Raw genomic sequence first — 26,373 nt, forward strand, 5'->3', positions numbered from 1 at the left:
TCAAAATTTTCATCTGTAACTTCCTCACCTCTCTCAGCCTTTATAAAATTGAAGAGAGGTAGGGCCTTGCTCTGGATTAGGCTTTGGTTTAAGAAAATGTTGTAGCTGGTGTGATATTCTATCCATACCACTGAAACTTCCTCCATATCAGCAATAAGTTTGTTTTGCTCTCTTATCATTTGTGTATTTACTAGAGTGGCACTTCTAATTTCTTCACGATATTTTCCTTTGCATTCACAAAAGATTAATCATTTGGTGCAAAAGGCCTAGTTTTCTTCATATCTCAGCTTTTGATATGCCTTCCTCACTAAGTTTAAACATTTCTAGCTTTTGAGGTAGAGTGAAAGACATATGACTTTTCCTTCCACTTCAATATTTAGAGGTAATTGTAGGATTATTAATTGGCCTCACAACACATACCACATTTATCAATTCAGCTTGCCATCTTATATGAATGTGGTTTGTGGTGCCCCAAAACAAGTACAATAGTAACATCAAAGATTACTGATCACAGATCACCATAACAAATATAATAATAATTTGAAGTTTGAAATATTGCTGGAACTATCAAAATATGACACTGAGGCATGAAGTGAGAAAATAAATACTGGAAAAATGGCATCAACAGACTTGCTCAACACGGGGTTACCAAAAACCTTCCGTTTGTAAAAAACACAGTATCTGCATAGCACAATACAGGGAAGCACAACAAAAAAAGGAATGCCTGTATATCCATCATTCTTTTTAACTACTTCCGTTTTTTTTAGTTTGAAGTGTCTTGAAGAAGTGTGTGAATATTACTTTTTTTTTCTTTTTTTCTTTTTTCTTTTCTTTCTTTCTTTCTTTTTCTTTTCTTTTTTTTTTTTTTTTTTTCTTTTAAATCCATGGGATCTGGTAGATCCTCAAGACATTGGCTGATTCTTCTACTCAGGTCAAGGCCCCCTTCCCAGCACCCTCAGCTTGCCTCTCTAAAACCAATGATAGCAACAAACCAAGCTAAGCCAAATCCAATGAAAATAAGTCATATTAAATGCAAATGCAATTGAACTAAACTCAAACATAGCAAGTCTCATAGCCCTGAATTCCTCTGTTTACATTTGTGAACTGTTTATGGATATTAGTCCTACTCCTATAGGTCTGAATATATGAACTTTTGAATACCAATTTGAAAATTTTCTTTGGGAATTCTTTTCTGTATTTCTAGAAATAACCCTGGATGGTTCTCCGGAGTATCTCAAGGAAGGCTACCTAGGAATGGTGAATATATCAGGAGATATTTCTAGAGACTAACTCTAAACATCTATGTTAAAAAGCCTTGGTAATTTAATGTTAGAGAAAGTTCTGAAGGAGCTGTTTTCCTAGCAAAAGTTCTGAGACATTTTTAGAATACTAGACAAATATCCCTAATCCCTGGCAGAGTTGTTTTTCAATTTTTTTTAAATTAAAAAAAATTTTTTTAAAGTAGAAATAAAAAAGGTGGAATAGATTGATTAGGTAAAAGTTGAAACTGAACATTTAGGGCATCTCAACCAGCACCAAATCAATTATATCACTTTTTTTATCCTTCACCGAAAAACCATCTGGGGCTGTCATATAGACTCAGGCTTTAAGCACTGTCAAGAAGGAATTGTCCAGATTGTCAAGAACACATGCCTCATGCCACTTGTACAACACTTGTATAAAGAAGGCAACTTATACAACAATGGGTAAAATTATATACTGTTCAGGAAGTCCGTAATATGAATAGCTCTAGGATAATGTAAATGTTTATAAAGCACAGTCAGGAGTTAGAGATTTCACACCTTCTTCTACCAAACACCTAATTTATTTTTTCTTAAAAGTTTTTATATTACATTTTCAATATCAGAACATTTTCAAGCACGAGAATATATTTTGCTCTTTTTCAGATTTCAATAATCTTACCTATGTTTCTGGTTGCTTCTTTTCCACCCATCACAGATCTTTAGAAATGGAAAATCATTAGAGATGTTTTCTTTCTTTGTTACATAAGGGACCCGGAGGGCAATGGAGGGACTCCACAATGGTTTTAGAGCACAGAAATTGTATTTTGGTTATTAGTTATTAGAGTCTTGTAGCTCAGTTTAACTCACATATTTTGAGCACTCTCAGAGTTTCATTCATCTTACAAATCACTATAAAAGGGCTAAGCATGAAAACATAGCTTCAGCCTTCATAGAACTAACCAGTTAATCTGACATGATAGATGAATAAGCCTCCATGCATCCTAATTTTAAGGAAAGTTCTCAAAAATGGAAATGATTCTAGGGAAAAAATTAAGACTTTAATTTCAGCTTGTCTTTTTCCTATCATATGGACTCAAATGTTTGTACTCATTCATAAGATGTCTGTAATCATCTAAGGATGTTCATTAAATATTTATGATGTTAATTCTGTGTCTTTTATTCTCTAGCATATTGTTCCTCTACCCCAATATTTTTTTCAACATTCTCAGTCATTCTTGCTGGCCCTGCATTTTTGGGACCTAATTATTTTCCTGACTCATTCTAGATTCCTTGAGACAATGAAAAGAAGGATACTCTATGTGTTAAGACAGTGTCTTCAAGGAATTAAATATACAATGGTCTGTTCTGAAAATGACCTGAGTTATGCATTAGGATAATTTTATTTTGTTCTCATCCTAATGCAACCTTACAAAACTAAAATACTTCATTTGAGAGAGAGACGATTGCAAGGGTGGACCTTTGACTTAGCTACTCACACATACTTGGCATTGTGACTCAGAAGACAGTGCAGTCGTTTGAACGGACATTTACCAGTCATCAACACACTTACAGAGGATAGGGTTTGGGAAGTTAGAGGAGATGACATCCAAATGCCATTTTAGTTCTGCTATGTGATGCCATGTGATTGTTATTACATAGATGGGCAAGCTTATAGGCACCCTGAAGAAATAACTAAAGCCATAACAAGACCAAATCTGAAAAAGAGCCAGCAATGATTTTTGAGATCTTTCACATTTAGAATTATGTGATGATTTATTTACCTCTTTTCATATATCATTTTAAATGTTCTTTATTGAGTCACAGAAAATGCCCTAACGAGCTGTTCCACATTTTCCTTTTGGGTGATTTCCTTCAGTAAAGGAAGAAGAATTGGTATGAAATTAGAGTCCTTTGTTCTATGAAATATCATGTACTCAGTGATTATGATGCTCCAAACTTGGATCAACAAACATGTAATCGTGGACTTTGGAGAGATGCTGCTGTAAAAGCCAGCTAACTCCCTTTCCTTCTCATTGCAAAAGCTTGTTTGGAATTTGTTTGTTTGGAATCTCTTTTTGTTTTTCTGTAGTGCTTTTACAGTATCATTAAATCAGCCAGCAACTCTTTCTTTCTTTTTCTTCTTTCTTTCTTTCTTTCTTTCTTTCTTTCTTCTCTCTCTCTCTCTCTCTCTCTAGCTAAATACTGTTGGAATTATTAAATCATTACAATGAAGGCAAGTATACTTAAAATTTCTCCATTTAAAATGTCTGGTTATAAGTAAGTGACGGAATAGTATATAAGATATATTAAAGAGCAAAAATAAAATATTTAGCAATATTAACTTTCATCTTAAACTAGTGATAAATGGGACACTTGGCATCCTTCAGAAGTCCTGCAGGCCTTTTTGACCACAGGGAGTTTGGGCTTCTCAGTCTGGCTAAGAAACATACAGCATTGCTGCTGAAGATTGGAAAAAGAGCTTGAGGTCAGAGGTCGACACAGTGAGGGAGTTTGCTCTTTAAGAGGTTATCTGTGGATCTGCAAAGCCAAAGTATAATTGGGTTTTGTGATGTGATTTTAGTGTGTAATTGTATATGATCTTAGATAGTTTCAAAGACAAGCTTGGAAGATTTTTCTAGCCTGTTTGTGATAGCAGTTTTAGGGATTGTGTGCAATCTTGGATGGACAATTCAGAATGAACAAAAATAGCCATCAGAGGTGATACAGCAAGTACTTGATTCATTCTAATCACAATCAGCACATTGATTTTAATGTACCATTTTCTTTCTTTTTAGGACATTACATTGGCTATGAAAATAGAGATATTTCGTTTTCATGACGGGTAGCAGTATAGCCAATTTTACATCATCATCCTAGTTCTCAGCGTTTCAGATTTTGAACTTTATAGAGGCTTACTGAATCATTACAAGGAAAGAAAAAAGTTAGAGGCCTGCAATTGAATATCTAGGATTTTTTGCCACTATATTTGTCAAGTTGCTGATTCCTGAATATTCTAAACATGGGAAATAAACATTTCCTCATTGTTTTAGTTGTTTAGGGCTGCCTTGATTAAGCTGTCACTGCTGTCAGTTATGTTCTTATAAGCCTGGTTGGATCTATTTCATGTTAGGAAAAAGCTCAGATAAATCCTGGAAAGCTTAATGTTTATCCAATGTGAAAATAATTACTCAAAAGTGTTATTCTTAATCCAGATAATTAGAGTGAGGAAGGCAAGATCAGTGTCATTGTGAATTATGCCCCGGCAATTGACTCTTGGTCCTTGTAAGTTTCAGGTGAAGATGTGAATGGATAAAGGTTAGATTAAACATAATCCAAAGTAGCTGCAACCTTAATCTGTTATGATACAAGGATGATCACTTAAAAAGAGCTGGATTGTGGGATTGTCTCTGGTTGGATAAGATGCCGCTCGACTGGGACTAGTCTTAAAACACGCTTAGCACCATGTCACTGCAGCTGTAAGCACTTGTGCACGACTGCATCCTGCCACAACTAACAGGCGCTCCCGGGCTCAAGCTGTACGTTGGCGTATCACACTTTCACAATATCTGGGCTTCACATTAACATGCCTTCCAATGGTCTGCATGGAAAAAATATTTCCTGTGACCTTTGTGGCATCTCTTCTTGGTTGTAATGAGCATGGATTTGAAATCCGCTAAAACTCTGGTACAAACTATGCAGCCATTTATTAACTTACACAATTACAGGGCATATTTGTAATTGACCTTGTTTTTGCTGTGTTTCAACACAGAAACTCTGTTGTCAGTATGATTCTTAAGGTAATTCACAATGGTTGTAGAGCTAGTTATCTACCAAGTATTTTGAAAATAAAGTTAGGCTTTTCTAAATATTTTTGTGGAGTTAATTTTTTTTCCCCAAGTACTGGCAATGGGATCTAAAAGACTTTAAAAGGCATGATGCAAAATCCAGGCAGTTTTTAATTGGAAGAAAAAAATAAGTATTTGGAGTTTCATCTTTTTTTTCCCCAATAAATCTTAGAAATTTAATGTACTTAATTTCTAAGTGGGTAAATTGGTTTGCTTTCAGTACAAAAAATGGAATAAAAAATATTATGTGAAACTTATTGCCTAAATTAAATACATCTTATTTTATGACAAATGAATTTTAAGCAGTGTCTGAACATTTAATGATTTGTAATAGTTGTTTATCTCTCTCCCCAGTAAAATTATGTTGGACCACATTTATTGCTGCTGAATAGTTTATAACTAATGCAATGTAAAAGTTAATAATGTAAAAAATTTAGAATATACAGCTTCACTTGGAATAAAGTTTTAAATGATTAGAATAAAGTGTATTTTAATAAATATCACTCTGCTATATCAATATATTTTAGCATTCATTAAAATCCGAATTTTCTCCATATGATGCATGTTGTCCTTTGATAAATATATAACAAAATGTGCTAAATATACCAGACATGTTTTCTAGTTACATTAATGACTTTCATATACATTTGTACAAAATTTGTTTTTCAAAGACTGTAAATATTTGTTGAACAATTACCGCCCACATTAAGGCACTTGCTCTATATTTCTCACAAATTATTTAATAATCTCACAAATTATTAAATCTATGCAACTAATGTTTTACTGAGGGCCTCTTATGGGTCAAACAGTGGTCAGGGATTATGATTATAGCACTGAACAAAACAAAGTCTCTTCTTTCATGAGGTTTACATCCTTGTGGGCAGAGAGAGAAAATAAGATAAAAAGTATAAATACCATATGTAAAAGAGTAGCAAGTGAGAAAAAGAAAAAAAAATGGATGGTTAAGGTTTTGAGAATGGGGCATGGTGATCCATCCATGTGGATGGAAATATTAAGGATGACTTCACAGAGAAGGTGTCATTTGCATAAAGACCTGAAGGGTATGAGAGAGGTCATGTGGGGCTCATGGCTAAGAGTGCACTAGCTTACAGATGATCACTCTTTCTTGGTAAATAGAACAATTACCAGGCATATTTTCACCCAGCATTCAAAACATAGTTACCATTTTAAAATTCACTGATGAGTGTGGCCAGAGTACCAGATTCTTCTATGTAGTTAAAAAGAATGATTCAAATTGAACAATCTTAAATAGCTTGGGGCTTTAAAAATATTTGTAAACACATTTTGTGCTTGATTTTGGAAAAACACGAGTGTGTCTTTGTCTTCCAGGTAATGATGGAAAATCTATAGCTATCAGTCATCAAGAAAATGCACTTGTATCCTTGTATGAAAGAATAGAAAGAACAAGAAAGAAGAATGTCTCTTGGTGCTTATTCAATTGTGTATGAGTTGCTACAGGCCTGAGGGGTTACATTGTCATTGTGTGTTCTACTTTCTGTAGATATGTCTTAAACCAAGCCTTGTTTTGTGCGTGAGATGAAATAATATTCATATTGGCCTGGGGATGTGGACATCTTGCTCCCCTGACTTGCTATTTCATTGCAAATATCCTTAAGTGAGTTTACACTTTAATTATTTTGTTATTCATTTATATTTCAATGTAAGCCTATTTTCCAGATAATCGCTGCGGAAAAGAATCTGCTAAGGAGGAGAAGAGAACAGGCATGGAGTCAGTAAGTTCCTAGACCAAAAAAGGAAGGTAAGGGATAAACGGAAAGAAGAATACTTACAGAAGGAGGAGGTGGATGTTACTAAAGACAACATTTATCTCTTCACAGCTCTAGAACAAGGGCTTCTCGGACAAAATCTAGCCAGCAGACTTCGTCATAGAAAAGAGGGGAAAAGGCATAGTACAAAGTTAAAGTCATATGAGAATGAAGAGGTCCAGAAGAGAAGAGGGAGCCTTTGCCTGGGTTCAAACACAGTACCAGCAGAGCCTGAAGTATTCCCAGACTAGCAGGTCACAGTAGCAAATGGCTTCAGACTGGCGAAGACAATCCCAAACTTATGAACAGTGTTTAAGTGGTCAGCAAGCTTCTATTTTCTTATAAGAAAAAAAAGGTTAATAATGACTAGTTAGGTTCCTAACACAGCTGAACTACAATAGTCCTGAGCCCCAAACTCTGAGGCCTCTGTACCATAATCATTTATGAACCTGAGTTTCCATAAGCCCAGAACTCCGTTGAACCCTCCATAGTTTTCCCTGTCTTTAAGCCTTGACTCTTTAACTTAGAGGCTTGAGGCTTTTTGAGAAAGAGGACTGCACAGAGCTGATGGCTGCTAGGAAAATCCCAAAGGACAGCCGACTGGGAAGACCGGGTAATAGTCTCTGGCATGGTTCTTTGGAGGTGGAAATATGGTGGTGGGTGGGAAGTCTGGGTGCTAGGATCACCAGCAGCAGCTCTCACAGAGGTTGGCTAGTGAGAATCGTTTCACATGGGTGGAATGACAATAATACTATATATTGGATAGCAATCAATCAAATGTACTTAGGACAGAAATGACCCTTGACTCCTGTACTGGCACCCCGATCCCTTTCATTGTCCCGTGGGACAGGGTGAAAGAGTTATCAGTCCGCTGGAATGGAATTAAAATGCAATGTTGTGATTTTTAAAAATTCACTTAAAAATTATTTGTTCTCATGAAAGAGTTAAACCCTCCCTCACTTGAAGAAGGAGAGAACATTGTCACTGAACCATATAATCATAGGCAATAGACATTTAGATGAGATAACCACCAAGGTTCAACCCAAACACAGCATGTTTGGCCTAGTGGAAGTCATGTAATCTAGTAGTACCTTTCACAAAGACAAAAGAAAGGCACCACATCATCACCTCAATTGATTCAATGTGTAAATAAATAAAGATTATTAATATATTAGAAATAGAAAGCAAAGCAACTTCATGAATATAAAAATATCAATTGCATTTTGTACATTCTGAAGTGCATTTTACAATTGCTTGTATCTCAAGTATGATTAGATAAATCATTTTACTTGGTGACCTAGTATTCCCAGTCCTTTTAAACTAAGAGACAAAGGACAAAAGAGGTCATTATTACCATTAATTATTTAACTTCTTTTGAAATATCTTGACAGGAAAATAACACAAGAACAAATATAAAAGCTATCACTACCAGGAAGAAGAAAAATCCATCATTATTAACAGAATCTATGATCATATTTCTAGAAGATTCAAGAGGATCAGCTGATTAACTATTAGAGTTAGTAAGGACATCCATTAATAGGCAGGATATAAAATAAATATGTAATATGAATCACCAATTACAGCTTTATTACTTGCTCTCTAAGCAAAGAAATGATGCTCCTATTGAAATATAAAAAGATAGTTTTGACCATAGTTTTAAAAATTATTTATGTTAAAACACCACAAGCATAATAAAAGGACAAAACGATAATTTTCAAAAACATTAGCAATATATATGACAGACTTGGAAATAGAATTCTTAAACACAAAGAACTCTTACAATTGAAAATAATGGTCTCTATTATTTGGCAAAAATGTAAACAGATAAAACACAAAAACATGACCAGCACTACTTTGTGAAAAAGAAAAAGCTCCTTCTCATTAATCTTAAAATAAAAGTAACTATAGGGTACTAGTTCTGTGTTAGTTATCTACTCCTGTGAAATAAAATCCCCCCAAACTTAGCGGCTTAAACAACAAAACATTTATTACTTTATGTTTTCTGTGGGTGAGGAATCCAAGTATGGTGGCTCCGTTAGCTCAGAATCTCTTATGAGGTTGCAATGGAGGTGTCAGTTGAAAGGACAAGAGTCATCTTATAATTCACATGGGGGATATCTGATCTTAATATCACTCATGTGGCTGTTGGCAGACCTCTGGTTCTCGCTGGTTATTGGCCAGAGATATTAGTTCCGTGCCATATGCATCTTTTCATAAGATGGCTCACAATTGGCAGCATTCAGCAGAACAAGAAATCTGAGAGAGGGAGAGGGAGGGGGCACAGAATGGGGAGGAGGAGGAAGCACATGGGAACCTAAGATGCAGCTATCTTCTTTCTATAACCTAATTTTGGAAGTGATATCTCATTGCTTCTTTTTTTTAGATTTTATGTATGTATGTATGTATGTATGTATTTATCTATTTATTTATATCTATCTATCGATCTATTGATCTATTTTTTTAGAGACAGATAGAGTGAGCAGGGGAGAAGCAGAGAAAGGAAGAGAGAGAGAGAGAGAGAGAGAGAGAGAGAGAGAGAGAGAGAGATTCCCAAGCAGGCTCCACACTGTCAGTGCAGAGCCTGATGTGGGGCTCAAACCCACCAACCATGAGATCATGACCTGGGCCAAAATCAAGAGTTGGATGCTTAATCAACTGGGCCATCCAGGAGCCCTTCTCATTACTTCTTTAATATTCTTTTGAATAGAAGTAAGTCAGGAATCTAGCCCAACTCAAGGGGAGGGAATCACACAAAGGATACTCGAGGGCTGGGATCACTGGGGGCTATTTTAGAATCTAAGCATTTACATCTCCTGTTAAACAACAAAGATGAAAACTAAACACTTAAAAAAATCAACTGGTAAAAAATCTGGTGTTGTAAACGTTAAGGAGAAATACAGTATGGTAAGAGTTATACATTGATATAAACTTTCAAGAGAATATTTACGTAAGAAACAATAAAATGTTCATACTCTTGAGCCCATAATTACATTTGTAAAAATTTACCATAAAGGTAAAAGAAGAGACACACACACAGCCTTGTGCGAAGGAATGTTCATCAGAGCCTGATTTATAATAACAAAAAGTAGTAAACTAACTTTTACAAATACAGGAAATACAAAATGATTTATAGTGCAATCTGGATGACAGAATATTTTAATCATTTTATTATGTTTCCAAAGTATATTTCACATTAGAAAAGGAATTAGCCTTAGAAAGAGAATGTTTTTAAACAAATATGCAAACTATGGTGTAGTATGATGATTTTGATTTTAAATATATATATATATATATATATATATATATATATATATATATACATATATACATATAGGGAGAGAGAGAGAGAAAAGAGAGAGACAGAGACAGAGAGAGACAGAGAAAGAGATACAGAGATATAAATAAAATTATTATCACCATGTATCTTTGGTAAGAAGATTAGAAGATTGAAGGGTGAAACTTTTAAATATAGTGTTGGTTTGTAAAAATGTCTATGTGTACAAAAAGGAATTTTCCCAACATTTTCTTCTGCTCCTTTGTTTTCTCCTGCCAATGCAAAGTGGAGGGTTATGATTTAATGTAAAGACATGATTAGCTATGTTGGCAACAGTATGTCCAGTCGTTCTAATTGGTGGTATGCCACATGATGGACAGAACCAAAACTATGGTGTACCACAGAACTGGGAGCAGTTTCCATACCTCTAGGCCCGGTATTAGTCTTGGCTAAAATACTATGTGACGATACCAAATACTATACTTTAAAAGTAATTTCATGTTGGCATACATTTAACATCATTTAATGCTTTTTAGCTAACGTTACTGTTTTAGTTATGCTTCTAATATAAAATCTAGTATAAATCTGCTTTCAAAAGTCAAATCTCACCACCTTCCTCAGTTAGTATTTTCCAAACCACCATAGTATGTTTGAAATTAGAGTAGGTAAGCATTTGAAACAAAGAAACCAATCAGGAATGTGCTATTTTTTATTTTTATGGCTTTAGGTGTCCACTTAGAGATTTTACCTGTAATTGAATATAGGCCATTACGTCATCTCGTGGAAAATATTTCTTTAACATCAGCTTTTCCTGCTAGACTAGAGAACCATGAGGGCAGGGACATTATCTGTCCTACTCATCTATTTCCAACACCTCCTCTTGGAAGCCTGGAGCTTCTCAGGGACATAATATTTCTTTATCAGTTGAACAAGTGAATGAATAAATGAATGGATGAATAATAAAACTCTAGGTACTTGAGTTCATTTATAGTAATATGTCTGTTTTGTTTCTATCTTTCCAAGACAGGACAACTCAGAATCTACAATAATGGTCTTTTTGTTTTGATAGCATCCACATTTCCAAAGTCCCCTACCTTTCTACCACTCCCCCTACCAAAGTACCAAGAAAGGAAGATAATTGTCTAAATAACAAGCTAAAGAATAGCAAATTCTGGAGCGGGACATGGGTCGGGTCCTGATAGTTTTTTTTAAATCATGTAACACAAAATAACTGGTATATCTTCCTTTTTCAGTAATGTGGTTAAGTAGGTTGAGTTTTTGGTCATTAGGTTTCCATGCCCACCAACCACCAATGGAGTTCAATGTGTGTGTGTGTGTGTGTGTGTGTGTGTGTGTGTATGTGTGTATGTGTGTGTGTGTTTATTTGAGTGTGGCGGGCAGAATGGTGACCCTCAAAGATGTCCGTGGCCTAATTCCTAGAATTTGTGAATATGTCTGCTCATATGGCATAAAGGACTGCAGATGTAATTAAAGATACAGACTTTGAGATAGGGAGATGTTCCTGGATATCTGGTGGACCAATGTAATCACACCAATCCTTTAAAAGTGAAGAAACTGTCTTGGTTGTAGTTATGAAGAGATGTGACAATGGAAGAAGGGGTCAGGGAGATGTGTCATTGCTGTCCTGGAAGATGGAAGAAGAAAGCTACAAGCCAATGAATTCAGGATGCTTCTAGAAGTTGGAAAGGGCCAAACAAACCCATTTTCCCCTAAAGCCTGCCAAAGGAACACAGGCCTGCCATCACCTTGATGTTAACCCTATGAGATCGTGTTGGACTTCTGACCTACCGAAATGTAAGATAATAAATTGTGTTGTTTTCAGTCACTAAATTTGTAATAACTTGTTACAACAATAGGCAACAAATGCACTGATACTTTGGTTGAATTCATGTGAATTATTTGCCTATTTCTAAAAGATATTTTAATAAAGACATGTATACAAAAATTGTATCGTTAGGTCAGCTTACTGTTTGGCCAAGTAAATTTAAGTACATGTGGATTTTACAAATTGCTCTGTCGGTTAAAAGAAAACATAATCAGGTGGACCAGATGGAATTTTAATAGGTAGTGCTCTTTCCTGCTACTTTTTGGGGTATTTTATGGTAATCATTATGTGTAGTTAAATTAGGAGTGTATGTGGCTACAGACAAGTTTTCCTTTCTTATGGAGATGGAGAATGGCAGAAAGGATGTGGGGGTTGGAAGGTGACTTGGTATTTGTGGTTAGGTTGGTGAAATATTTTGTGGGCTTGTTGATTTTATATATGACTCTTGTAGTCATAATCTCTTGGCAATGTGACAACAGTACGCTCTATCTGGAGTTTTCCAATATTTGACTTATTAATATCGACATGGGAATAAAGAGATGAAAGCAAGAAATTCAGCTAAACAAATTATACAAGATCATGGTTAAAATTGAGTTAGAGGTTAAACTTTAGTTGCTTTCTTATTTTAATTCTATTTACCCGTGAGGTAAAAAAAAAAAAGTTAAAAAGCAACTAATTTTTAATACAAATTCTTTACTTTCATAAAGGATTTCTGCTTAAGAAGTTTTATAAGATTCCAACCGTTTGCAGCAATGCAAATATCTTTATTTCTTCTTCCATTTGGCATATGTACTGGTTTCCCATTACTATTACAACAGATTACCACAAAATCAGTGGCTTAATGCAACACAGATTTATTTTCTCACAGTTCCGGAGGTCAGAAGTCCCAAATGAGTCTTAGGTGCTAAAGTCAAGGTATTGGCAGGGCTGGAGGCTCCGGGTGAGGAGCTGTTGCATTGCTTCTTCCCCTTTCCCTTCAAACCCCTTCTCTCAGGCACATCAGGCCAAGGAAAAACACAAATGGAATCCACGTTCGAGTGCCTATCATATGCCAGACACTTCTGTTTTGTAAATCTTCTGGGTCAGTCTTATTACTTCCACTTTTACAGATACAGAAAATAAGACGAGGAAAATAACTAGTCTAGGATCACACAGATATTTTGGTAAACCTAATTCTTGTTCACAAATATCCACAGTCCAACTCCATTGGTTGGAGGTGCCGTATATTGCATTTTTTATGCTTTTACCTCGTATATCTGAGCACCATCAGATATATACCGATATGCCATCGGTATATATGCAATTAAAATTTAGAGTCTTTAGGGCTTTAGAAAGACCAAAAGCAAGGTGTTAAATGAGACGAGAGAATGTTTTGATTTATTGGATGCATAGTAAAATATCGTTCCTGATTTATGTATACAATGTATTCCCATAGAGACCATTTTTTAAAAATTCAAATATAGAGTATGGTTTCAAGAAAAAAATAGTCCTACCTCAAACCTCTTATTTAATCTATACTTAATTTGAAAAATTATTTGAAGTAACTGTTAAGCTAAAACATTTAAAATTTGTTTCAGTGTTGGTGAATATAATTTAATTCCATTGACAGAACAACAAAAGAAAGTACTAGAAGTATTGAGGCATTATTTAGGATTGTGGGCTAAGAGTTGAGTACTACCATGCAATGACACACACAGACACATATAGACAGACACTCTCCCCCCACACACATATATAGAAACACATACAGACATATATGGACATATATGAGTAAATATATATATATTTAACTTTATGCTTCTATTTTTATTATCTTGCAACTTCACATTTGGCTTTTGTGTTTAACTGTTTAACATAATAACTATGTAATGCTTTGTTATTTAATTGATAAAAATGTATTTTGCCAGTGTTAAAAAAAAACTTTCCGAGTCTAACATGTTATATGCTATTCAAATCATGCCCATAGAAATGTTCACTTATTAATACATCTGAAACATCTCTAGTAAGTAATAGTAAATAATATTGCCATATTTTATACTATTTCTAGACAGGACATAACACTTTTTCAATATATTTCTGGCACTAGAAGCTTTTCAACCATCAGCTATTAAAATGTATAACTTCAGCACCTGGGTGGCTCAGTTGGTTAAGTGACTGACTTTTGATTTCGGCTTAGGTCATGATCTCACAGTTCGTGAGATCATGCCCCCTGTTGGGCTCTGCACCTGCTTGGGATTCTCTCTCTCCCTCTCTCTCTGTCTCTCCCCTGCTCACACTTTCTTTCAATAAATAAATAAACAAACTTTAATAAAATGTATAATTTTGTGAAACTTCCATTTGTTATTTATTGGAACCCAAAGAATGAGTTCTAACAACTTAATTGATAATTACATCTTTAATAATAATCAGATTTATAAAGAGTGTATAATCCCATATAGTTCTTTAAGAAGATATGACATTCTTTTAGTTGTAACCTTTAAAAGATTTTAAAAGATTTTAAGATATGTTAACTGATACTCATTTTGGCTTACAAATAAAATTTTCTGATCTTCTCACTAAAAACCATCTACGAATCCTACAACAGGTTATATATCCTATGTTCAAAAAATAGAATTCACTTGCAAACCTTAACTTTGCTTTATTTTAAGATTTTATTTCTAAGTAATCTCTACACCCCACATGGGGCTCAAACTTACATCCTCAAGATCAAGACCCATATGCTCTACCAGCTGAGCCAGTTAGGTGCCCCTTAACTTTACATATTTGAAAGATTTGCATTGTTTTATAATTTATGTGTTCTTTAAAAAGCAGATTATACTAAAAGCTAATTTTCAAAATTAAAAAAAAAGTCTAACAAAAATCTTTTAGTGATCCACCCATCCTTTATATATTTGGAAAACAGCATTATTACATATGTGTGTGTGTGCATGTTTGTGTGTGTATGTGTGTATGCGCACATAAATGCCTATATGTGTACACACACAGACATTCCAATACATTTCTGTGATGCCTAATTTTATATGTCAACTTGATTGAGACATGGAGTGCCCAGAGTAAACATGATTTCTGGGTGTGTCTGTGAGGGTGTTTCTAGATGAGATTAGTATTTGAGTTGGTAGACTGAGTAAAGCAAATTGCTCTTCCTAATGTGGGTGAGCATATCCAATCCTTTGAGGGCCTGAATAGAACAAAAAGACAAAGGAAGGGGAAATCCACTCTCTGTGCCTAATTGTTGAGCTGAGAAATGAGTCTTTTCCTGGACTTCAGGTCAAGACTCATACCATTGGCCCTTCTGTTCTCAGTACTATACTGCCACCTCTCCTGCTTATGCACAACAGATCATGGGGCTTCTTTGCCTCCATAATAGCATCAGCCCATTCTTTTTTTTTTTTTTTAACGTTTATTTATTTTTGAGACAGAGAGACAGAGCATGAACGGGGGAGGGGCAGAGAGAGTGAGACACAGATTCTGAAACAGGCTCCAGGCTCTGAGCTGTCAGCACAGAACCCGACGCGGGGCTCGAACTCACGGACCGCGAGATCATGACCTGAGCCGAAGTCGGCTGCTTAACCGACTGAGCCACCCAGGCACCCCAGCCCATTCTGTATAATAAATCTCTTTATATATAGAAATAAAAGAAGTAGACATAGACATAGACGTAGACATAGACATAGACGTAGTTTGTTCCTTTGGTACAACCTTATGTAATTACAGAAGTCCTTTATGAAACACAGTGAGATATGAATAATCTGAATCATGATTTATAGTCAGTATAGATATCATCTTATTTGTTTAGTGGGATCTACTACCATATTTTCGATGATTCATTGTAGTATGAAGAAAAGGAAGGCGATATGTTTGTTATATGACCAAGAAAAGGGAAAAAGTGAGGTGAAAATAACAAGTTGGAGCAAGTAGACAATACCAAGGAAGTAATTTCTGCACAACTGTTTCAGGGAGAGAGGAAACTGATGAGTTGAGACCTGGCTCTAGATTGGCTCCAGGATTTGAAATTGTAAAAGAGAAAGTTCTGTAAACACAATTGTCTCAATAAGCATTTGTGGCCATGGCTTGACATCCTGTGAGCTAGGCCACATGTGCTTGAACTACTTCTTAAATGGTCATGGAAGGAAAAACTAATAACTTGGTTGTTAATAACCACTAAATTTAAATAGTCCCTGAAAAACATTGGTAACACAGTAAATTGGTATACTAGTTAGGAGTGCCCTGCCTTCCTGCCTAGGAACGTTAACTTAGTACAGGAGTTGGGACTATAAATAAATCTCCAATGTTTTTTATTATTATCTTACAAAATGAAGTCAAAGCTTCTTTTCATCCTTGGGAACTTAGAAACATCTCTTCAAATATGGTATCACTGGAGCTTTTAAGTACAGGTGAAGGTCTATTTTTTTTTTTTTTAACATTTTTTTATTTATTTTTGAGACAGAGAGAGACAGAGCATGAATGGGGGAGGGTCAGAGAGAGGGAGACAAAGAATCTGAAACAGGCTCCAGGCTCTGAGCTGTCAGCACAGAGCCCGACACGGGGCTTGAACTCACAGACTGTGAGATCATGACCTGAGCCGAAGTCGGACGTTTAACCGACCAAGCCACCCAGGTGCCCTGGTGAAGGTCTATTTAAACTACTTATGTTGTTAACTAAGCTCTTAATCTGTTCTCTGGATTAACTGGAGCTCTCCCTCCCCTTTATAAAGAACAATGGCCACACACATTCTACTCCTACGGAGAGAGCTGTGTATCACCAAATGTGTTTTTGTTCACCAAATGTCTTTTTGCTGATTGTTATTCTAATTCCATTATTTTAATTAAGCATGAAATAAACCAATACAATTTGAATAAATAAAGACATTTGCTTCTTTAAGAGTTAAGTTGAATTCTACCTGATACATAGGAATAATTGAATACATGTGCTTATCTATGTTCTTTCCTACAATCCCATGACAAAAAAAGACTAAAAGTTGCAAGCTCATAATGATAAACAGAATGTGAAAGGAGACAAAAACAAATAAGAAATAACATAGATGGACATGTGGTGACTAACTTATAAGGTCAGAGAAAGGTAAAAATCAAGCCATCATAAAAGGAAGCCAATAAGAAAGCAATTTGTAGCACAGAATTGTTCAAAAGGTCAAAATTTTAGATACCAGATAATTCTGGGAGCAAGGGTGAGGAGGTGGATTTAAGAACAGAAGGGCTGGTTGAAAGTCTATGTAAAGAAAGTTACAACTGAGGATCCTTTTCTTCATCCATCCTGCATCCAGACAGCTACCTTCTTCCTCAAAAGGTAAAAGACTGGAGGTTTGCAATATGGAGATAATGAAACTGACCTGTTCTGTACTCAGGGATGATAGACACTACTGTGGGAAAGCTGAATGGAGTATTTAAGTGTACCTGCATTATGGTGATACCCCAGTCTCTTTCCCATTGGTGGGCTTACAGAATGTTTATATCCTCCAGAAAGGAGACTGATGATAACTTTCTATAGAAACTGATAGCCATAAAAGAAATGATATACAAGGGTGCCTGGGTGGCTCAGTAGGTTAAGCATCTGACTCCGGCTCAGGTCATGATCTCACGGCTGGTTAGTTTGAGCGTCGGGCTCTGTGCTGACAGCTCGGAGCCTGGAGCCTGCTTCAGATTCTGTGTCTCGCTCCATCTCTGCCTCTCCCTCACTCATGTTCTGTCTGTCTGTCTGTCTCTCTTTCTCTCTCAAAAATAAACATTAAAATAATTTTTAAAAATTATGTACACATTAAAACATTCAGGATTCTGCTGGGAAATGTCCAAGCATTCACTTAGTCCTCCTACAATAATGTGCACTATTTCACAGGATCTGTTCCTATTAATAAGGTTGTCAGCCTATAATGTGTGTGTGTGTGTGTGTGTGTGTGTGTGTGTGTGTGTGTGTTATTTTTAAGGAACTGTTAGTCAAGAGTTAGTCAAATATGAGGTCTTTTGGATTTACCCTAATTTTCTACACCATTTCTTACAAGTTTCTAACTCACTTTTGGTCTTTCTGGCTTTTTTTTCTCTGTAATATTTCCTCTAATCTATTTCTCTACCAGTAGTTCCTTTAATTTTTGAAATTCAAAAATTTTTACTGTTCCCTGAAAGTTGGTTTTTGTACAGCATTTTGTACCAACATCTGTAAAAGTTGGTATTTTACAGATTTTATATCTTTTCACATCTCTCTGAATTTACTGATTACAAGGAAGCATTGAATTTAATGTCTCTATAACAATATGAAAAAAAAAAACAACACCCAAAACCAGGCACACACAGAAATGCACATATACACACATGGACCCAAAACAGATTGAAAGTTGTGGACAGACTTAACACGAATCACATTTGAAAATTACTATGGAATAGATATTAGTAAGCCTACTAAAGACCCAGTTAGGTTTTACATTTGGGTTGCTTTATAAGTTCATTTAAGTTTATGACATTTCAAAGAACCAAAATTAGAAATCACAGTATATGCATCATGAGTATGATCAATGTTGGAAAAACTGTACAAAACTCTAATCGAGGAGCTTAAAAAATGAAGTACAGACTTCATTAAGGGGAAGGAATATGCAACGTAAGGCCTTATGTTGAAAGAACTTGTTTTGGGGCGCCTGGGTGGCTCAGTCGGTTAAGCGTCCGACTTTGGTTCAGGTCATGATCTCGCCGTTCCTGAGCTCAAGTCCGCATCGGGCTCTGCTGACAGCTGAGCCTGGAGCCTGCTTCGGATTCTGTGTCTCCCTCTCTCTCTGACCCTCCGCTGTTCATGCTCTGTCTCTATGTCTCAAAAACAAATAAACATTAAAAAAAAAAATTTAAATAAAGAACTTGTTTCACGTTTGTATATTTCTCTTTTTTACTTTATAACTATTTTCCTCTGTTGCAGCGGTTTTGTGATTAACTGACCTACACCTGGCCTCCACAGGGCTGAATAAGAGGGTGTCTGCAGCAATCATAAAGAGCCAGGAGGCTCTTTAGAGAGGAGCAAAATAACAGCCTACTCCCATGTAAGTTTTGGAGAGCGGTTTTACTGTCTTCCCTTCCACTTTCCACCGTAGATTAGAAAACCCCTATTTCCAACCATAAGCTCCTCCATATTTTAGTCTAAGAGGGAGAGGAGAAAGTTGCCTTTCCTTCTCCTGGAGGAAGGGTCTTCTTCCAAACAAATCAGTCTGGCAGTGCCTCCGGCAGTTTTCTATCTCAGCTTCATTTGACAACAAGGATGCCGAATCCTTCCATATGGTGCTCTGCTGTACGTACAAAGGTTGGGGACAGCTAAGCTCTCAGCTACTTGGTTCCCTCCAGAAGCCTCTCCCATTACCTGACAGAGAGCTCTTAGAGGACACAACATTTGTTTTCACTGCCTAAATCCCAAATTCTTCAAAAGCAAGTACCATGTGCCACACCATATTATTCTCCCCCCACCCCCGTCCTTTCTATTCTTTTGTCTTTTTTACTTCTGTCTTTTGACAAAAACTGTGCTTCAGACTTATTAGGTGCTTTAATAAATTTGGGCCAAAGAGGAAGTTGCTAATAGCGTTGCCTTGAAATTTGAAACATGATTTTGTTCTTCCGATTACTCTGAAAGATCTTTCTCTTTCTAAAGTTTTGCTCTTGATAGACTTGCTAAAATCTTCCATTCTAAAATTAAGGTTTTGTGTCTTTCAGAGATGTTTCAAGAACTGAATGGCATTTGAATAGAGAACAAAAAATAAAGTCCAGGACTGTTGTTATTCATCTATGTGCAGAGATAGTTGGTTTCTCCTTAAGTTGTGATGTGCTGTTCTCTCACAGCCACGTATAGTGGATGACTTTACAACAGAATGTTTCCAATTCTTCTCTCCTGCCCTTTTAGGATGTACTGTAATTCATTTAACTTCAACCTATGCTATAATCACCAACTGCATTGTTTTTATTTTACTGCAAATTGTTCTTTTAAATCAATTAGTAATACAAACTACAAATATTTTATTTTACCTTCATTTATTCTTTCCCTAATGATTCTCCTTTTTATAAGTTTGTATATTTATTTTGGGGGGGGGGGGAGGCAGAGAGAGAGGGAGAGAGAGAATCCATGCTGTCCATGCTGTCAGCACAGAGCCTGACTTGGGATTTGATCCCACTAACCATGAGATCATAACCTGAGCTGAAATCAAGAATCAGATGCTTCACTGACTGAGCCACCCAGGTGCCCTGGCATTTTTCATTTCCATTTAGTGCTTTTGACTTCTATCATTTCCTTTTGTGTGCATGTGAGACTAAGAGACTACTATAAACAATTCTATGTCAACAAATTGGACAACCTAGAAGAAATTGATAAATTCCTAGAAATACAATCTTCTATGGCTGAATCATAAGGAAATAGAAAGTCTGAAATTCATACAATTCATTTTAAAGTGTACAACCCAGTGGCATTAGAATATTTACAATGCTGTGCAACCACCAACTCTCTCCAGTTCCAAACTTTTCAGTCACTCCAGAAAAAAAAACAGCAACATATCAACAAAGCAATGACTCCCCATTTCCCCTTGCCCCCATCCCCTCATAGCCATTCATCTGCTTTCTTTCCCTATGAATTTGCCTATTTTAGATATACTCATATGAAAGGTATAATAGAATATATGACTTTCGTGTATGGCTTCTTTTACTTAACATAATATTTTTCAGGCTCATCCAAGTTGTTGCATGTATCAGTTCTCCTTTTATGACTGAATGATACTGCACTATATATATATATATATATATATATATATATATATATATATAATATATGATATATATGATACTGCACTATATATATATATATATATATATATATATATATATAATGACAATTTGTCTATCCATTCATCTGTTGACAGATATTTGGGGTTTTTCTACCTTTTGGCTATTGTTAATAGTGCTGCTATAAACATTCATGTACAAGTTTCTATGTGGGTATGTGTTTCATTTTTTGGGGGGGTTATATCTACTAGTGAAATTGCTAGGTCAAGTAGTCATTCTATGTTTAACATTTTGAGGCACTGTAAACTGTTTCTGCAGTGTCTGCATCATTTTACATTCTTACAAGCAATGTGTGAGGGTTCCTATTTCTCAACATTTATTATTTTCCTTTTTCTTTTTTTTATGAAAGCCATCCTAATGGATGTCAAGTGATAGCTCATTGTGGTTTTAATTTGCATTTCCTTAACGACCGTGATGTTGCACATGTCTTCATGTGCTTGTTGGCCATTTGTATGTTTTCTTTGTAGAAATGTGTGAGTCCTTTGCCCATTTTTAAATTAGGTTGTTTCTCTCTTTTGTTGTTGAGTTGGAAGAGTCCTTTATATATTTTGGATATTTAGTCTCTTAACGAATATATGATTTGAAAATATTTTCCCATTCTATAAATTTTATTTTTACATTGTTGATAAAGTCCTTTGATGAGCAAAAGTTTTTAATTTTAAGGAAATTCAATTTATCTTTTTTTTTTCTTTTATTGCTTGAACTTTTGGCATCAAATATAAGAAGCCATGGCCAAATCCCGAGTCACAAAGATTCTTTCCTATAGTTCTCATCTCCTTACATTACCCATCTGTTCCTTCATGTCGTCTACTTTTTGAATTAGAGTCCTTAACATTTTAGTTACAGTTATTTTAAATTCCCTATCTATTAAATCCATATTAATGTTACACCCGAGTCTGGTTCTGATGCTCCCTTGATCTCTTCTTCTAATAGCTTTTTGGCATGGTTTGTGGCTTTCTGTTGAAAGCCAGATTTGTCTTATGGAGTAGTAAGAACCAATGTCATAAGACATCAGTGTGAAGATTTATGTTCATTTGACTAGGAGTTAGGCTGTGTTTAATGTTTGCTATGTCATATGTTTATGTACCAGAAGTTTCAAATCCCTCTCATGCCCTTGCCAGTGTCTCCCTCATTGTCTTTGAGTTTCCCTGAGAATTCCTCCTTAGAGTCTGAGTCTTGCACCCTTTTCAGTTATACTTCACTGATATTACACTGGATCACTGTTGGTGGCGGTAAAATGTGGTGGAAGGGAAGCATTCTATAATCTTATGATTTCATCTCAGTCTTTTAGTGGGCCCATGTCTCTAGGTTATGACATTCACAAGTATTTCTTTATTTCCCACTCCCCACCTCTAGGTGAGACAGGAGGACTAAAGGGAGCTGGAGCGAGGAGAAATGCCCTTCCCTAGTTGAGATTAGACTCTGGTAAAGTCTTTAGCCCTAGAGAGTAGGCTTCTGTTATGGAGAACAGATGTATTGATATGATCATATGATTTTTCTTCTTTAGCTTGTTGATGCGATAGATTATATTCATTTTCAAGTGTTGAACTAGCCTTGCATACTGACATAAATCTCACTTGATCATAGTGTATAATTCTTTGTATACATCATTAGAGTAGTTGTTAATATTGTTGCATCTATGTTCATGAGTTATAGTGGTCTGTGGTTTTCTTTGCTTGTAATATCTTTTTCTGGGTTTGCTATTTGGGTAATGCTGGCCTCATAGAATGAGTTAGGAAGTATTCCCTCTGCTTCCTTGTGCTTTCTGTTTTTAAATAGTCATTTGTTATTTGGTTGGGTATTTTCCTTCTCTCAGGTCAGTTAGGCTCTGATGATTCTCCAACAGGTTTAGTTCTAGTTAACTAGTTTTACATAAGGGCAGGTCTTGTGAAAAAGAACAGAGTGCTCTGGCATATTTCAAAATGGTTCCTTACCCTTTCCCCTTGCCAAAAGCATGAGGGGATTTTTCTCTGATAAGTATTCTGGGAACCTGATTGAGCTCCTCTAGGTAAATCTCATGATATTATGAGAGCCCCATTTCAAAACTGGGTATCCCTGAAGTTTTAAACTCTCATAGTTGTCTACATTAAGCTTCCAGCAGCTTCTCAATTACAGTTCAGGTTTTCCTATCCTGACATTGGTACCTATACTGGTTTCCACTTGCCAGTCTCTGCCTCAATAAGCCAAGACTCCTTTCAACTGACTGAGCCAAGCAGGTGCCCATTAAGACTCCTTGTATTGACTGGTCTGTTTCTCCAGTTTGGGAGGCAAGCACATTTTCCCCTGTGTTCTCCTCTCTCTTACAGGTCTAAGAAGATGTTCATTTTCTAGTCTGTTCCATATTTTTGCTTGTTAGGGTGGAATGACAACTTCAAGCTCTTCACACAAGGTTCAGGAAATCAGAAGGCTCGACTACCTTTTTTAATCTTATTTTTTAGTATAATAAAATATTATGCAAGTTTTAATATGATAAAATATTATACAAGTTATGCAAGATGTTTGGGGATTTTAATGTATTTGATTTTTATCAAGTATACAGTGGACTTTTAGATATTTAGAGCAGAATTCTTATAGCAACAATAGAAACCAAAAAAAATTACAAAATAATATGTAAAACAGTTTGAAATAAAATAAGTCAACATGGCTAAATTATCACTTAAGAGAGACAAAATATAATTATGGACAAATTGAAAATGGGAAGTTTGTCACCCATCCAACCACTCTAAAAAAATATTTGAAGTATATTTTTCAGGAAAAAAAAAACATTTCTGAAAGAAGTACTGAAATGCAAAAAGAAATAGCAAGGAAAGAAATTTGTAAACATCGGGCAACGTTGAAAACCATTGACTATATAACACTATGATAATGAATAATAGGGGGGAGATAATGAAAGACGGCATTCACATAATGTAAAATAATATGTAAGGATATGGAGTATAATTGGTTTTCTAATGTTTTATGATCCTTGTATTATAAGTATGCATAATAAAAATTCAGGATAACCACTAGAGAATTAAAATAGTATATAATTTATAAATGAATTGGAGAATGGAATTCAAAAATTAATTCAAAGGAATGCAAAAAGGAAAAAAAAACATACAGAAACAGGATATTTAGAAAATATCCTAAATACACTAAAATAGTAGAAATAATTCCATAAATACAAATAGACTAAATTCATTAATCAATAGAGATTAAATTAACATCAGGTAGTAGAAGAATACTTACAATACGAGACTATTTATATAAATGTTACAGATGGACACAGAAGGTATTGCTCTGTAGAGATCATACAGCTCTAATAAAAGAATAAAGTTTCTGAGTGATAAATGTTTAGTTTAGGATAGTGATTATATTAGGGGTACATGGAGTAGTTAATACATGGTAAACATTAGTTAATTCATCATGTCTTTCATAGATCTAACATTTGCTAACATCTTTGGTGACAACCCAGATTGGATTTTAATCTGCTTTTTAATAAAGATGTTAACTGCATTCAGTAATAGTACATGTAGTAATTTTGGCTCTCAGAAAACCCTCTATGCATTGTAGTTTTTCAGTTGTATGTGTTTTAATTTTTTGGCCACCTGCTGCCTTGATGCTTGATGGAGTATCTTCAACTTATGGCATTGAAAGATGACAGGAGCAAAGAAACCAGTTTTTATAAGCAGTATCTTAGAAGTTGAACCACATCTTAGATCCTGAAAGATGAGGAATGGCCTCAGCTGTGGGAAAACTGGAATGTAGAAAAACATTTAAGCCAGTATCTGGTTACAAGAATTTTCTATCTTACTACTGCTCATTTTTAAAGGATGCCATTTTAGGGAGTGTGAAGAGCAGAATGGACTCCCTTCTTCTCTCAGCTTCCGACACTACAATCTGCACCATCTGTATTAAATGACTCTATTTGCCCAATGGAGCAATAGAGTTTGTTATATTGGCCTTCATAAGATAAATGACTTGTTAGAATTCTCTACTTTAACTCACATGAAATTCCCACCATCCTGCCAATCCTTAGACTTGGTTTGAGTGTTGACAGAATGTTCACTACAATCACTGCAGAGTGACACATAACACCCAATCAACGGTTCTCTTCTCCTCTCAAATTTTTCTTTCTTCTGTAATATATTCTTCCACTTTTTGGTCACTGTTGAATAAATGTTCCAGTTATATTTTAAAAAGTGATGGAATTGTTTACAGAAGACTTTTTCCATTGTGATTTCAGCCATGACATTTGATTTACTTCATTACTCATGAGGCAGACACAAGGGGATATGATTGCAAATATTAAGAGTATTTGCTGCTGCAGTATCATAATAAAGTAAATTTTTAAAATTATGTTTTCCACTAAAAATGAGTGAATTTTGCTTGCAGAGAAACTAGAATATATAGAAAATAAAATACGAACCTAATCTCACCCTACACTAATTCCAATGATATTTCCTTCTGAAATTCTTTATTCAGCAGACATAAAAACAAATAAATACCTATATATAGAAATATTCACACATTTTATTCCTACCTATCTATGCATCTAATTCCGCACATATTCCATACTTGTTTTGGAATCTTCATTTTCTACTGAATATTTTGGGCATTTTGATAAAATCTTTGGCCGATTTATTACCTAAACAATGTAGAATGGTGTCGCTGTTGGGTCTATGAATGCAGACAAAAGCTGCTTCTAGAGTGCACATAGAGAAGAATTTAAAAATTTTATGTAAGATTAAAAAGAAAACATATTTACACCTATCTTTAGTTTTACTTTTAGTCTTAGGAGTTGGAATATAAAATTATAAGTCAATAGAGAGTATTTAATAATTCTCTTCAAATCGGAAGACAAACTTGTTTTTACTTAATATAATTGCTTTGAAATTATAAATTGTACATAAACTTGAAAGTAAGAACTTTATGTTTCAAATTTGAAATAAGATGGCTTTATTTTAATAATCTGATCCACAAGTGAGGATCTGCCAGTCTTAGTGGTAACATAACTTGACTTTTGACTTAGTTTTTATTTTGATTTTAGTGATCTCTTTGTTAGATTTAGGCACACTTAAAATATTTCAGAAAAGCCTGTTTTATTAGTCATGTATACCCTGTCTTAACATTTTCGACATTCTTATTATTCAAGACAGGATTGATGTGACTCTTTTACAACATGTAAAATTTCGCATATATAATAATGCTACAGTGATATAGGTTAGAAATATTTCACATTTTTCGGGACCTTGGCTCTGTGAAATTATATGGAGAAATACATGATAGTATAAGCCTTTTTCCCTGAATAGGTGTGACTACAATTGATTGTCAAATTGAATCGAACCTCATTTTAAGAGCTATAGTTAATATTCAAGTAAAAGCTTAGTGGGATTTGAAGAATTTCCTACTCAAGTTTCCAACATTTCTTTTAAGAAAATAAGGATCTTGAGGCACCTGGGTGGCTCAGTCGGTTGAGCGTCTGACTTCGGCTCAGGTCATGATCTCACGGTTCATGGGTTCCAGCCCCACATCTCCATGCTGACAGCTAGGAGCTTGGAGCCTGCTTCCAATTCTGTGTCTCCCTC

The sequence above is a fragment of the Panthera onca genome, chromosome B1, assembly GCF_046562875.1.
Source record: "Panthera onca isolate mPanOnc1 chromosome B1, mPanOnc1 haplotype 2, whole genome shotgun sequence".
Lineage (NCBI taxonomy): Eukaryota > Metazoa > Chordata > Mammalia > Carnivora > Felidae > Panthera > Panthera onca.